Source organism: Macaca mulatta, chromosome 5 (genome assembly GCF_049350105.2).
Source record: "Macaca mulatta isolate MMU2019108-1 chromosome 5, T2T-MMU8v2.0, whole genome shotgun sequence".
Classification (NCBI taxonomy): domain Eukaryota; kingdom Metazoa; phylum Chordata; class Mammalia; order Primates; family Cercopithecidae; genus Macaca; species Macaca mulatta.
The window spans coordinates 4,851,505-4,863,979 of record NC_133410.1 but is presented as its reverse complement, the minus strand read 5'-3'; the positions used below and the strand labels follow the sequence as shown (position 1 = coordinate 4,863,979).

Genomic DNA, 12,475 nt, shown 5'->3' with positions numbered 1-12,475 from the left:
CCTCCTTCAGGAAGCCTGCCAGGATTTCTCTCTCAGGCCAGGTTCACTTTCTCTCTGGCCCCACAGCCTCCCTCCCTGAGAAGTGCTTTCACAGAGTGTCATCACTTACTGCATGCCTTCTTCGTTGGCTGGGTGCTCCTGGAGGGAAGAACTGCCTCCAGTGCCCAGCCAGAGGATCAACGTGCTCCAGGGAACACACTACCTCTAGCCTCCCCGCCAAGCCTGTGGACGCTGCCTGGCTGCGTGTTAGAGGACATGGCTGCCCGTGAGACCTGGGGTGGGGCCAGGCCTTTGCAGCAGGCTGGGGGGTCTTCTGTGAGGGGTATCCTTCCTGGTATCTGTCTCCTCAGGGAGCGGCAAGTCCTCACTGAGGAAACAGGTGCTTGGAGGGGAGGACTTAGGTCCCAGGAGAAACCACCAGCCCCCACCCTGAAAGCTGCCCCTTGGGGGCTTCCCAGGTCAACACCACGGAGGGGCCAGCTGTAGCCTGATGGCCCCTTCCCTCCCAAATCCAGAGCAAAGTCCTGCTGGGATCTCCTGCTAGGCCACAGGGGTGCCTGGCAGAGCTGGGGGAAGGGAAGGGATCAAAGCTGCGAGCAGAGCCTCAGGGGGGAAGCAGCCCTTGGGGCTGGGGCAGAAATTCCTGGTAAAATCCCAATTTCCAGCAAAATCCTCCTTCTAAGTTGTCAACTTCCTAGGAAGCTGTGGGTCACATTTTAAGGAAGAAGAGAGAGAGAGTTTCTAAGTCCCTTCCAGAATCCGCATCCACCCCCTACGGCTCCCCGGTGAGGTGATGGCACTGTCCCTCATGCCCAGGGCCGCCGCTGGGGGACCTGTTCTATTTGAAAGGCAAGGTGTGGAGGAGAATCACAAATACGCAGACAGCACGTAAAACGACTCCCGCACTCCCGCGCTGAGCTGAGAGAAGGCTTGTGAAAGCCTGGCAGGAAGCTGACCCACATTTAATGCAGATTATGGAGGGAGGGAGGGTGCCATTCAGCTGAGCACAGGGTCTGGAAGGACACAGCCTGAGCTCCAGTGCCAGCCCAACGGCTGCACTGGGGCAGGCTTCTCCGTGTCACTTTGCCTCTATGTCCCCACCTGTAAAATGGGGAGTCACAGCTCCCCACCCCGCCACCCGGTATGAAGAGGACTCACGGAGGTGACGCAGCCCGCGCTCAGCCCGTGTTATGACCCCGCTATGCTGCTGTCTATACCAGCCGCCGGGCACCCTTTTATCAAGAAGCGTGAGCTCTTTGGAAAGCATAAAAATGCACCATCCGCAAAAGGGATTTTTTTTTTTTTTTATCAGGCACATAACTCTTTGTTCCCTGTTGGCCTTAGAATTTGAAAGAACCCGTGGGGAGACACGCTGTGGCGAGGCGGCGGCACTGGGTGGGTGTTCTGAGAGGCAGGCATGCCCATGGGAAGCCCACCTCCCATCTTTACCAGCCGTGTGACCTGGGGCAGGTCGTGCCTCCCGTCTTATCCAAGCGCCCTCATCTGCAAATTGGGAGCAGTAACATCACCCCACAGGGCTTTGTGGTGTCAGAGATCCACCTGTGCAGCCTTGCTCCCATGCCCAGTGTCGCTAGGTGCTCTGTAAATGGCAGGCATTGATTTTTTTTTTTTCTGAGACAGAGTCTCGCTCTGTCGCCCAGGCTAGAGTGCAGTGGCATGATTTCAGCTCACTGCAACCTCCGCCTCCCAGATTCAAGTGATTCTCCTGCCTCAGCCTCCCGAGTAGCTGGGATTACAGGCACACACCACCATACCCAGCTAATTTTTGCATTTTTAGTAGAGGCAGGGCTTCTCCATGTTGACCAGGCTGATCTTGAACTCCTGACCTCAGGTAATCTACCCACCTCAGCCTCCCAAAGTGCTGGGATCATAGGCGTGAGCCACTGCACCTGGCCTTTTTTTTTTTTGACATAGAGTCTCACTCTGTTACCCAGGCTGGAGTGCAGTGGCGTGATCTCAGCTCACTGCAACCTCCGCCTCCTGGGTTCAAGCCTCCACAGGAGACCTATCTGGGAGGGCGATTGTGAGGGATGGCCTCAGCCTCCTGAGTAGCTGGGATTATAGGCACACACCACCACGCCCAGCTAATTTTTGTGTTTTTAGTAGAGGCGGGGTTTCGCCATGTTGGCCAGGCTGATCTTGAACTCCTGACCTCAGGTGATCTGCCCACCTCGGCCTCCCAAAGTGCTGGGACTACAGGCGTGAGCCACGGCACCTGGCCAGGTATTGATTTTCATTAGACAAATCAATCACTCCCTTTGGGTCCCGCTCCGCTCAGCGCCGAGGGTTCCTGAGGTTGCCGGCGCACCCGGGATATATTTAGCTCTCTGCCGGAGCCCTGCTGGGTGCTAGCATTCCAGCTGAGGACATGAAATCTCAGACCAGCTCCTCATTTCTCATTGGCAACCACAGATTTCGCTCCAGAGCAGAACTCCCTCTCTTTTATAACCGAAGGCTAAATTATCCCCCGAGGACACACTCGTGTACACACACACACATACACACACACACTTGAGATCCCTGTGCTTGTAACATGTCAATACCACTCACAGCCCTAGCTCCACAGTGAAAGTCCACCTCCCAAAATAGAGAATCTCAGAGCAAGAGGACCTGGCCAGCTGCCGGGGAGGCTGACAGCTGCTTCCTAATGGAGTGTCCTTGAGAGCTAGTATTGAGCAAACCCGCCACTGGCATGTCCTTAAAATGAATAAGCAGTGAAAACACAGAATAGCAAAGCATTAGGAACAAAGGAAAATTGCCCATGTTCCTAGCACATTTTTTTTTCCGAGATGTTTTTCTGCACATTTTGCAGACTGTAAAAAATGATGTGTCCTGTATTCATCTACTACCAGCCTTCACACATAGTTTATTCATGCTTCATAATATTTTTAATGCACAACATTCCATCTTTTATCAGCAGCTCTCAAAGTGTGGTCTAGGGAGGTCCTCAGGACCCCATACAGGGTTTGGTGGTCAAAATCCTTTCAATAACAACACTAAGATATGGTTTCCCTTTTCACTGTCACTCTCTCCTGAGTGTGCAATGGAGTTTTGCAGAGGCCGCATGACACGTGACATCACAACTGATTTAACTCAGGGCAGACATCAGAATCCAGCCGTCACCTACAAAGCCAGATATTAATGAGATTTGCAAAGCTGTAAAGCAGTACCTCGGCTCACTAAAAATGCTCTTATGTTAACATGCAAAGCAGTCATTGTCCTTTTGCAGTTTAACACATTTTTTATTTTTCAATTCTTATTTATATATATTTTTTGAGACAGGGTCTCACCCTGTCACCCAGGCTGGAGTGCAGTGGCGCAATCATGGCTCACTGCAGCCTAAACCTCCCAGCCTCAAGCGGTCCTCCTGCCTCAGCCCCCAGAGTAGCTGGGACTAGGCACATGCCCAGCTAATTTTTTTATTTTTTGTAGAGGCGAGGTCTCACTATGTTGCCCAGGCTGGTCTTGAACTCCTGAACTGAAGTGGTCTGTCCACTTCGGCCTCCCAAAGCACTGGGATTACAGGTGTGAGCCACCATGCTGAGTCAACAAATTTTTTTAAAATTCTGTTTTAATTTCGAATACAATAAATACCAAGAAATACAATGCACATAAGCAAAAGCTCCCTGGGGTCCTTGATAATTGAGCCCTGAGGCCCTAGAAGTTTGAGAAGTGCTGCCATGGATGGACAGGAATTTCTATAGCCAGCGTTCTGCGGTTGGACATTTACGTTGCAGAGTATGTAACCCCTGCAATTAATGGCTTTTTATTTCTGAATTCATGTCTGTGTTTCAGAACCTTTTTTCTGAAGAGATTCCCAGAAGTCGCATTATTCCATCAAAAGGCATGAATGTATTTAAGACTCCACACGTTTCACCTAACTGTTTCCCAAAAGACTGGACCAATTGATATTCCTGTCCACAATCTGTGACAGGATCCAGCTCCCGGGATGTTTAAATTTAGCGAGTAACATTTTTTTTTTTAATCCTATGAGAAGTCATTCTCACTTTCTCATCCATTCTAGAGACCCCACAGGGAGAAGAAAAGGTATCAACCCCATAAACAGGATGTACCAAGAGACTACCTGTGCCAGGCTGAGTAATGCCTCCCCCAGAAGATACCCACATCTAATCGCTAGAACCTGCGACATAGATAGTTAAACGGGGAGGGGTCTTTGCAGATGTGATTACATAAAGGGCCTAGAGACTGGGAGATGATTCTGGATTCTATGGGTGGGCCGCGAGTACAATCTCAGGAGTCCTCATGGGGAGGAGGGAGCGGAGACGACATACACAGGGGAGAAGTCACGTGAAGATGGAGCCAAGGGAGGTTTGAAGATACTGCCTTGAAGATTGGAGCAATGTGGCCACAAACCTCAGAATCTGGCAGCCACCAAAACTGGAGGGGCGAGGACTGAGCCTCCCCTGAGCCCTGGTGGGAGCTGCTGGCGCCAGGTTTAGCTTCCGACACTGACATTGAATTGCTGGCCTCCAGAGTTGGGAGGAAACGCCTTCTCTTGCTTTAAGCCCCCGGGCTTGTGGTCACTGGTGACGGCAGCCCCTAGACACTCACAGGTGGCCTTTGCCCGGCACTCCAGTTGTGCCACCTTCCCTGAGCGAGGCACGGACCTGCACAAAATCCTTTCTTTAATGTGTGAATCACCCTTTAACTATGAAGTCAGCCCTAGGCCCAATATCCCAGCAGAGGGGGCACGAGTCAGGACCCAGCTGGAGACCAACCCCAAACTCTGGTGTGGTTCCCTGAGGCCTGGGTGGGCGGGCACCAAGGGACAGTGGCCCGACCTTGCTAGGGGAGAAACCCTCACCAAAGCCCATGATGCACACCTTCCTCGGCAGAGAAGGGGCTTGGGGTTGCAGGAGGCCGGGGAGAGGGAGAAGAGGAGGAGGCAGCAGTGGTGCAGCAGCAGCTCTCCTGCGGCGGCCCTGGGCAGGCAGGTTCTGAAGGGCCCAGCATGTCTGGAGGGGACAGAATGAGCTGGTGGATGAGACGGCTGCAGCTGCAGGTGACCTAAGGAGCACCGAGGTCCTGGGGAGGCCTCCCCACTGGATTCCAGAGGGGGCTCTGGGCCTACAGTGAAGCAGGGCCCACAGGAGGTGAGGGAGTCGCTCAGGACAAGGGGGCACCATGGTGCACCATGGTTAGGAGTGCAGGTTCTGCAGCTGGCACGGTGCTTCTCAGCTGAATCACCTCAGGAGAGTTACCTAATTCCCTGGGCCTCTGTTTGCTCACCTGTGACGTGGGAATACTGGTAGTCCTGAGCAAGGAGATCTGATGTAAGAATTACAGGGTGAAAGCACATCACAGTGCAGGGCCCGGGCACGGTGCTGGGTCCATGTCGGGGAACCACGTAAGCCATTCCCCCGTGGGCGTGCACAGCAGGGTCCTGCTTGCCTGGAAGCAAATGCTACATCCCAAGGTGTCCACGCCCTAAACCACACATGGGCTAAGAGTCGGAAAGATCCTCTAGGAAAAGCCCAACCCCAACAGAGATGAGGAGGCCAAGGCTCAGGGGGTGCATGGCCTGGGCTGGTTTCGGGTCCCCCGCCTCTCCATTAGACCACCCCTATCTCCTCCCAGAGTTGCTTATGCACCAAGAAACCCAGGCTCCGCAGGCACCAGGGAGATCAGGCCACGCCAGGACCCGGGATCTGGAAGCACCAGGGAGAGTCCAGCTGTGCCGAGGCCCAGGGTCTCCGGACACCAGGGAGAGTCAGGCCACGCTGAGATCTGGGGTCCCCAGATACCAGGGCAAATCCAGTCAGAGTGTGAAGGGTGCAGGGCTGGGGCCTTCTGGAAGCTCCAGGGGAGATCCGCTTCCCTGCCTCTTCCAGCTTCTAGGGGCACCCGAGTTGCTGGGTGCGGGGCCCCTCCCTCCACCCTCAAAGCCAGGTGTGGAGACTTCTCTCTCCTCTCTGCCGCCTTCCCTTCCCTGGGCCTCCTGCCTCCCATTAGCGAGAAGCATCAGGCCTCCCGAAATCCAGAACAGTCTCCCTGTGGCAAAATCCTTCACACAGTCACATCTGAACAGTCATTTTGCCACACGAGGTCACATAGTCACAGGGCCTGGGATTAGGACATGGGCACCTTTGAGTCCACTGTTCAGCACCCCGCACCATCCAAAAGGAGGTATTTCAGAGAGGTCAGCTCCCAGCTCCAGGCTGCAGAGCAGGCAGGAGCAGACGCAAATCTCTGCAGGAAACCCCAGCTTGGTCTGTGTCCACCAGTTCAGAGGAGGGAGGGAAGTGGAGGGCCTAAAGATGGGAAGAAAGCTTCATGGAGGCCCTGGAGTCTGGCAGAGCCTTGAAAGGGAGAGGAGGAGGGACTCCAGGAGAGTGGGGGCAGACAGACGGTGACAAGAAGAATGCAAGGCTGTTTAAGGATCAGGGCTGCCGGGCGCGGTGGCTCAAGCCTGTAATCCCAGCACTTTGGGAGGCCGAGACGGGTGGATCACGAGGTCAGGAGATCGAGACCATCCTGGCTAACACGGTGAAACCCCGTCTCTACTCTACTAAAAAATACAAAAAACTAGCCGGGCGAGGTGGTGGGCGCCTGAAGTCCCAGCTACTCGGGAGGCTGAGGCAGGAGAATGGCGTAAACCTGGGAGGCGGAGCTTGCAGTGAGCTGAGATCTGGCCACTGCACTCCAGCCTGGGCGACAGAGCGAGACTCCGTCTCAAAAAAAAAAAAAAAAAAGGATCAGGGCAAAGACAGCACATAGTAGGTGCTTAATAAATAGTCATGGAGGGACAGGAGAAAGATTTTGGAAGAGCTCTGAGCCCTTGCGGGGGTCTGTTGACTGCTGGACACAGAGGAGGCCCGGACCTAGGCTGAGACTTCCCCAGCACTTCACACTCAGGACTGGTCCTGCGCCTAGACAGGACGGGGCCTATGGAGAAAGACCCCACATAGCTGGTCCCTCTGTGGGACGATTCAGAGGCTCCCAGTGGGACTGAGTCCCCAGTTGCCAGAGTGGTGCCCCCCATCCAAATGCCCCTTCCTGGCTTCCCCTCCCTTCCCCCTCTCACCTTCCTCACACCTCCTTCACGCTTCCTGGGGTCACCTCCCAGGTAAGCCACCTGTGCCCAAGTTCCAGCTGCACCTACTCAGGGAGCCTAAATGGAGACAGCTGTGGGGCAAAGGCATTTGAAACTTGGGCATTTGAAACTTGGCTGCCAGGTTGAAGGTCTGGATGGTCCTTGGGATTCTTCATTCTAGGCACTTCGTGTCCAACTGCAGCATCAATTGATGTCATTTTCCATGTGCGATCCTGGGGACACGGAGGTCCGTAGAAGCAGAGGGTCAGAGACGCCAGGCTGTGAGTGCTTCACCCAGAATGACAGCAGACAGATGAGGAGGCCATGCTGAACTGAGGACGGAGTTCCACCCATCACTCATCCTCCACTCCTTGGGTGTTACGAAATGCCTCCTCTCATTCCACCTGATGGGCTTTCCGGGGAGCCAGGACAAGGCCCTGTCGTGCCTTGAGGACAGACACCAGTGGGGACAGAGCCAGCATGCTAGCTGCAGTGACACTGAGCACTTTTCTTGGTGTGCTGGCAGGACTCACATTGCCAGATCATCTAACTCGTCGCTCTAAACACAGAGAAACCAAAGTCTCAAACTTCCAGCACAGGATGCGAGCTCCGTGCAGGAGGCAGGGGGAGCCACTGCTGCCGCCTGGGATGGGGGCTGCTCAGTAGAATGCAGCTAAAATGAAGCTTCCAGCTGAGACCGATGACTCAAGACACCACACCTCCTGAGGATGCTGTGCCGAGAAGAACTGGGAGCTGGGCGGCTCTCTGGAGACGGTGCTCCTCCTGGCACTGGGCTGCAGCCTTGTAAACAGGACTGAGATGGGACTGGCAGGGGAGACAGCAGGACCAGCAAAGGGGAGGGGAAGCTGTGAACCCAGCCTAGGCTGTGGCTGATGGTGCCAAAGCGGCTCCCACAGGGTACAACGTTGGGTTTGTCCCCAAACTGTGAAGGGTATTTACGGCTGTGACAAAGCCCACCCTGCCCGTTCCCTGGTGCCTGCTGTGCCCAGGCCCTTGACTCTCACTCAGCATCTCTGAGTCTACAGTAACCCCTCAAAAGCAGCTGTCATCACCTGTACTTTTTATGTGGGGAAACTGAGGCAAAGGGCAGTTAAGCAATCTGCTCAGAGAAGCACACAACTAGCAAGGGACATTAGGGGCTAGAGCCCAGGTGTACCCAGCCCCCAAACCAGCACACCTTCTGAGGCACCCAGACTGCCCCCCTCACGTTTGGAACTGTTCAGCCAAGGGAAGTGGCACGAAGCCGCCCAGCTCGCTATCTGCAGCAGACCTGTCTGTTCTAGGCCTGGAAGCTGCTGATGGCAGGAAGTCCCAGAGCCAGCCCTGGAACCCACAAGGGCCAGGTGCCAAATCCCCAAGGACCAGTGCGCACCCCAGAATCCAAAGTCCCCTCCTCCGCCCCAGTCCTTCCCACAGACACGAGAGACCCAGCTGCCCTCCTAGCTCGAGCTCCAGGCGGACATCCACAGAAGCCGCTAACCCACAGGTGTCGAGGCACCTCCCTCCACGCCAGAGACTCTTAGCGCGAGGCCCAAGTACGGCTCACCCAGCCGGGAGCACCCCGAGAGCCAGATGAGAAAGGCAGGTACAGCAGGGTCCCCGAAATGGTGGCCAGGCCTCACACCCAGACAGTGGGTGGGGTGGGGCGGCGGTGTCAGAAGAAAGCAGGGTCGCCCCCTGAGGGTGGCAGTGGCCCTGTTTTTACAGATGGGTACACTGAGGCACAGAGGGATGATGACTTGTCCAAGATCACAGAGGTCTAGGCAAGGGGCTGGAGACGCTGCTGGGCTGGGCTGGGCTGTGTAAGCAGGGGGAGAGGTACCGCTTTCAGTGGAACAGATGGGCCCTGGGGGGATTGCAGGACTCGGGGTAGGGGTGGGGGAGCCGGACCAGAGGGTCAAGAGTCCGGGGCGGGGTGCATGGGCTCAATGTGGTGAAAATCCCTCTCAGGCCCAGGCTATCTGAGGGTGAGTCACAGGGGCCATGCAATGACCCCAGGCAGGAACCCCCATAGGAGGTGGGTTTGGTCTAGTACTGCCTCCTGGCTCTGTGCCGGCAGGTCCTGCACCTGGAAAATGGGAATAACACACCACGGCCCAGGCGAGAAGATGGGCTGTGTGAGACCCCCACCAAGAAGCACCATCACGATGCCCCCAAACGGGCCAGGCTTCATCCAGACCAACACTCAGCCACACGTTATGAGGCAGCAACAAATCCCCCAATGCAGCCAGCTAAAGCACGCAGGTGGGAGACAGGCAGACAGAGCCCGCCCAGCCGGGGAGACGCATGTCTGTGGCTGAGTCGGGCACACTGGGGTTCAAATCCCAGCTCTGCCATTTACCAATCACGTGACACCAGGTCCTGGGCGGGACTTGCAGGCATTTCCTCCTCTGTAGGCAGAGATGGCACCGGCCGCTCTGAGCAGCGCTGCGAGGACCCCGGGAGGAAACCTATATGAGCATCTGGCCCAGGCCCCAGGGCAGCACTGGATGAGCCACGGTCTCTGCGACATTTAAGCCTGTCCTACCTGGGTGCTGCCTGACACCCTAGACACCCTGAGCAGCCCTGGCGATGGAAAAATTCCTTGAGTAAATTAAGACTGTTCCGCTCGGGTTGCCCTGCGCTGGGTGTGAGCCTCAGAGGTCTGCTCTTTCAGGGCTTCCCCGGGACTGGGACAGCTGCGTCCATCATGAGGGGATGACTGCAGGACCCATGTGATCAGCCTCAAGCACTAGGAGCTACCCCAAGACGTGATCCATGTTTTCCTATCATAACTATTTTAACAAGCTCTGGGAGCCTCTTCCACGTGCCAGGCAGAGGCTGATCAGCTCATGAGACCCTCCACCCCTACCGAGATCCTGGGGAGGGGCAGCAATGGAAAGAAGGACACAGAGGTCTGGTCTTTGATCACGCTAGCGAGTGGCAGGGATGGGTGTGAGCCTGAGACCCCACTTCAGGGTAGGTTTTACGGAGCCCTACCTAGGCAGAGGCACAGCCAAGGGGTGCAGCAAGGAAGGTCCCTGAGTATCTTTGCAGGGAAGGGGCTGTGGAATCCAGGCTCTGGGGTTGGTAGATGGCATCGGGCCAGCAGCCTGGTCTGGCTTCAAGGACAGGCAGTGCCTGCTTAAAGGGCCAGCGACAAGACAGGTCCCTTCATCTCCCAGTCTTGCCAGTTTCCTCTTGCGAGCTCAGAGGTCTCCCAGGACCCAGATGACGCTCTGGAAGCCCAGGGTGTGGCTCAGGCAGCTTTTCCATGAGTCAGGGACACATACCTTTCTCTGGGACAGTAAGATTGGACCTTCCAAGAGTTCATCAAACTCAAGACTTGATTCCAGAAAATATCCTATCTACCCCCGAACTATCTCATTGACAGAAACCATAAAGAGTCAAAGGATCTCGGGTGGCCATGTTAGGAAGGAACCCTGCACATCACAGGAGAACAGGGCAGAGCTTGGGGGTGACCAGGCTAAGCAGAGACTACCAATGTCTGGGCAACGGCAGTCCTCTCCAGATACAATCTCAGATGAATTTCTGGGTCAGGAGGGTCTGGCTTCTGCTGCACCTCATTCAGAGCGGCATCAGGCAGGGGAAAATTGGCAGCGGTGCAGCTGCCTGGGCTAAGCTCCCTCAATGCTGGGAGACATCACCATCCCATGCAGCAGACAGTGGCCCTGCAGAACGGAATCGCCAGACTTCTCCTGGAGTCATGGGTTTCTACCAGCATGTGCCCTTCTCAGAGCTGGAGGCAGAGTGTGCTCTCTTCTTTCCATCTGATCTTTCAGTACAAAAGAAAAGGGCACACAATGAAGAAAACTTGGGAAACACATGGAAAGTAAAAAGGTGCAGAAGAGGGAAAACTTGGTTCCTTCTCCCACCACTTATAGATGGGCACGGACGGCACTTCCACACATCGCCTCCCTCACTGTTTTGTAGAGTTGACATCCTATATGACATACAATTTTGTCCTCAGCTGTTTTGTTGTTTTCTAAATTAAATTTCTTTTTTCTTTTTCTTTTTTTTTTTTGAGATGGAGTCTTGCTCTGTTGCCCAGGCTGGAGTGTAGTGGCGCAATCTCGGCTCACTGCAACCTCCGACTCACTGGTTCAAGTGATTCTCCTGCCTCAGCCTCCCGAGAAGCGGGGACTACAGGCACCCACCACCACAACCAGCTAATTTTTGTATTTTTAGTAGAGACAGGGTTTCACCGTGTTGGCCAGGATGGTCTCAATCTCCTGACCTCGTGATCAGCCCGCCTTGGCCTCCCAAAGTGCTGTGATTACAGGCGTGAGCTACCACGCCCTGCCAATTAAACCTATTTTCTTAAGCATTTTCTCCTAACATTAGAAATTCTTTACATACGCAGTTAGTTCTTCACATGCATAGTAACTTCATATACATGTCTTCCCCACCGCCCAATTAGAATGTACGTTCAAGAGAACATAGATTTTGGGTTTTTCTCATCCATTGCTGAATCCCAGGGCCTGGAGCAGCGTGGGCTCACGTATTAGCCTGTTCTCATGCTGCCAATAAAGACGTACACAGGACTGCGTAATTTATGTAGGAAAGAGGTTTCACGGACTTACAGTTCCGCATGGCTGGGGAGGCCTCGCAATCATGGCGGAAGATGAAGGAAGGGCAAAGGGACGTCTCACACGGCAGCGGGCAAGAGAGCGTGTGCAGGGGAACTGCCCTTTATAAAACCACCAGCTATTGCGAGCCTTAATCACTACCATGAGAACAGTATGGGGGCAACCACCCCCCATGATTCAATTATCTCCACCTGGCCCCGCCCTTGACATGTGGGGATTATTACAACTCAAGGTAAGACGTGGGTGGGGACACAGCCAGACTGTATCAGCTCATAGTAGGCATTTTGTGCGTCTTTTGCTGAATAATGAGTGAGTGAGATGGAACAGGTGGCTCATATTCCATCACTGACTTCCACGGTTTGGTGGTTTCTAACTTCTTGTTGTTACTAGTAAGACTGAGATGAACGTGTCTGTGGCTACGTCACTGCCCATTCTTGGATTAGGCGGAGAAACGTGTCTCTGTTCCAAATACTAGGATCTGCACCGTCCAATCCGAGGACTAGGGCTCAGGTTTGGGTTCTGCCACACCCTCTCCTTGGCCCTGGGCAGCTGCTTTTCCTTCCCTAAGCCTTGGTTTCCCTCTTTGTGCAGGTGGGTGGGCTTGGGCTGGAGCATTTCTCACATCCCTTCCAGCTCCATGATCCTAAGAGCAACATGGAAACAGAAGGCTGAGCCAGCCACCAGGCCTCCCTTGGACCCGCACCCCTGTTATGGACTGAATTGTCTAAATTCATGTGCTGAAGTCCTAACCCCCAGTACTCCAGGATGTGACTATGCATGGAGACAGGAC

General features: G+C 54.6%; 1 protein-coding gene across 26 annotated transcripts in view; it reads right to left on the bottom strand.

Annotated features, from left to right (window-relative positions):
- ABLIM2 (actin binding LIM protein family member 2) overlaps positions 1-12,475 on the bottom strand; it is a 198,989-nt gene that overhangs the window by 183,118 nt on the left and 3,396 nt on the right. The gene's annotated exons all lie outside the window — the stretch shown is intronic.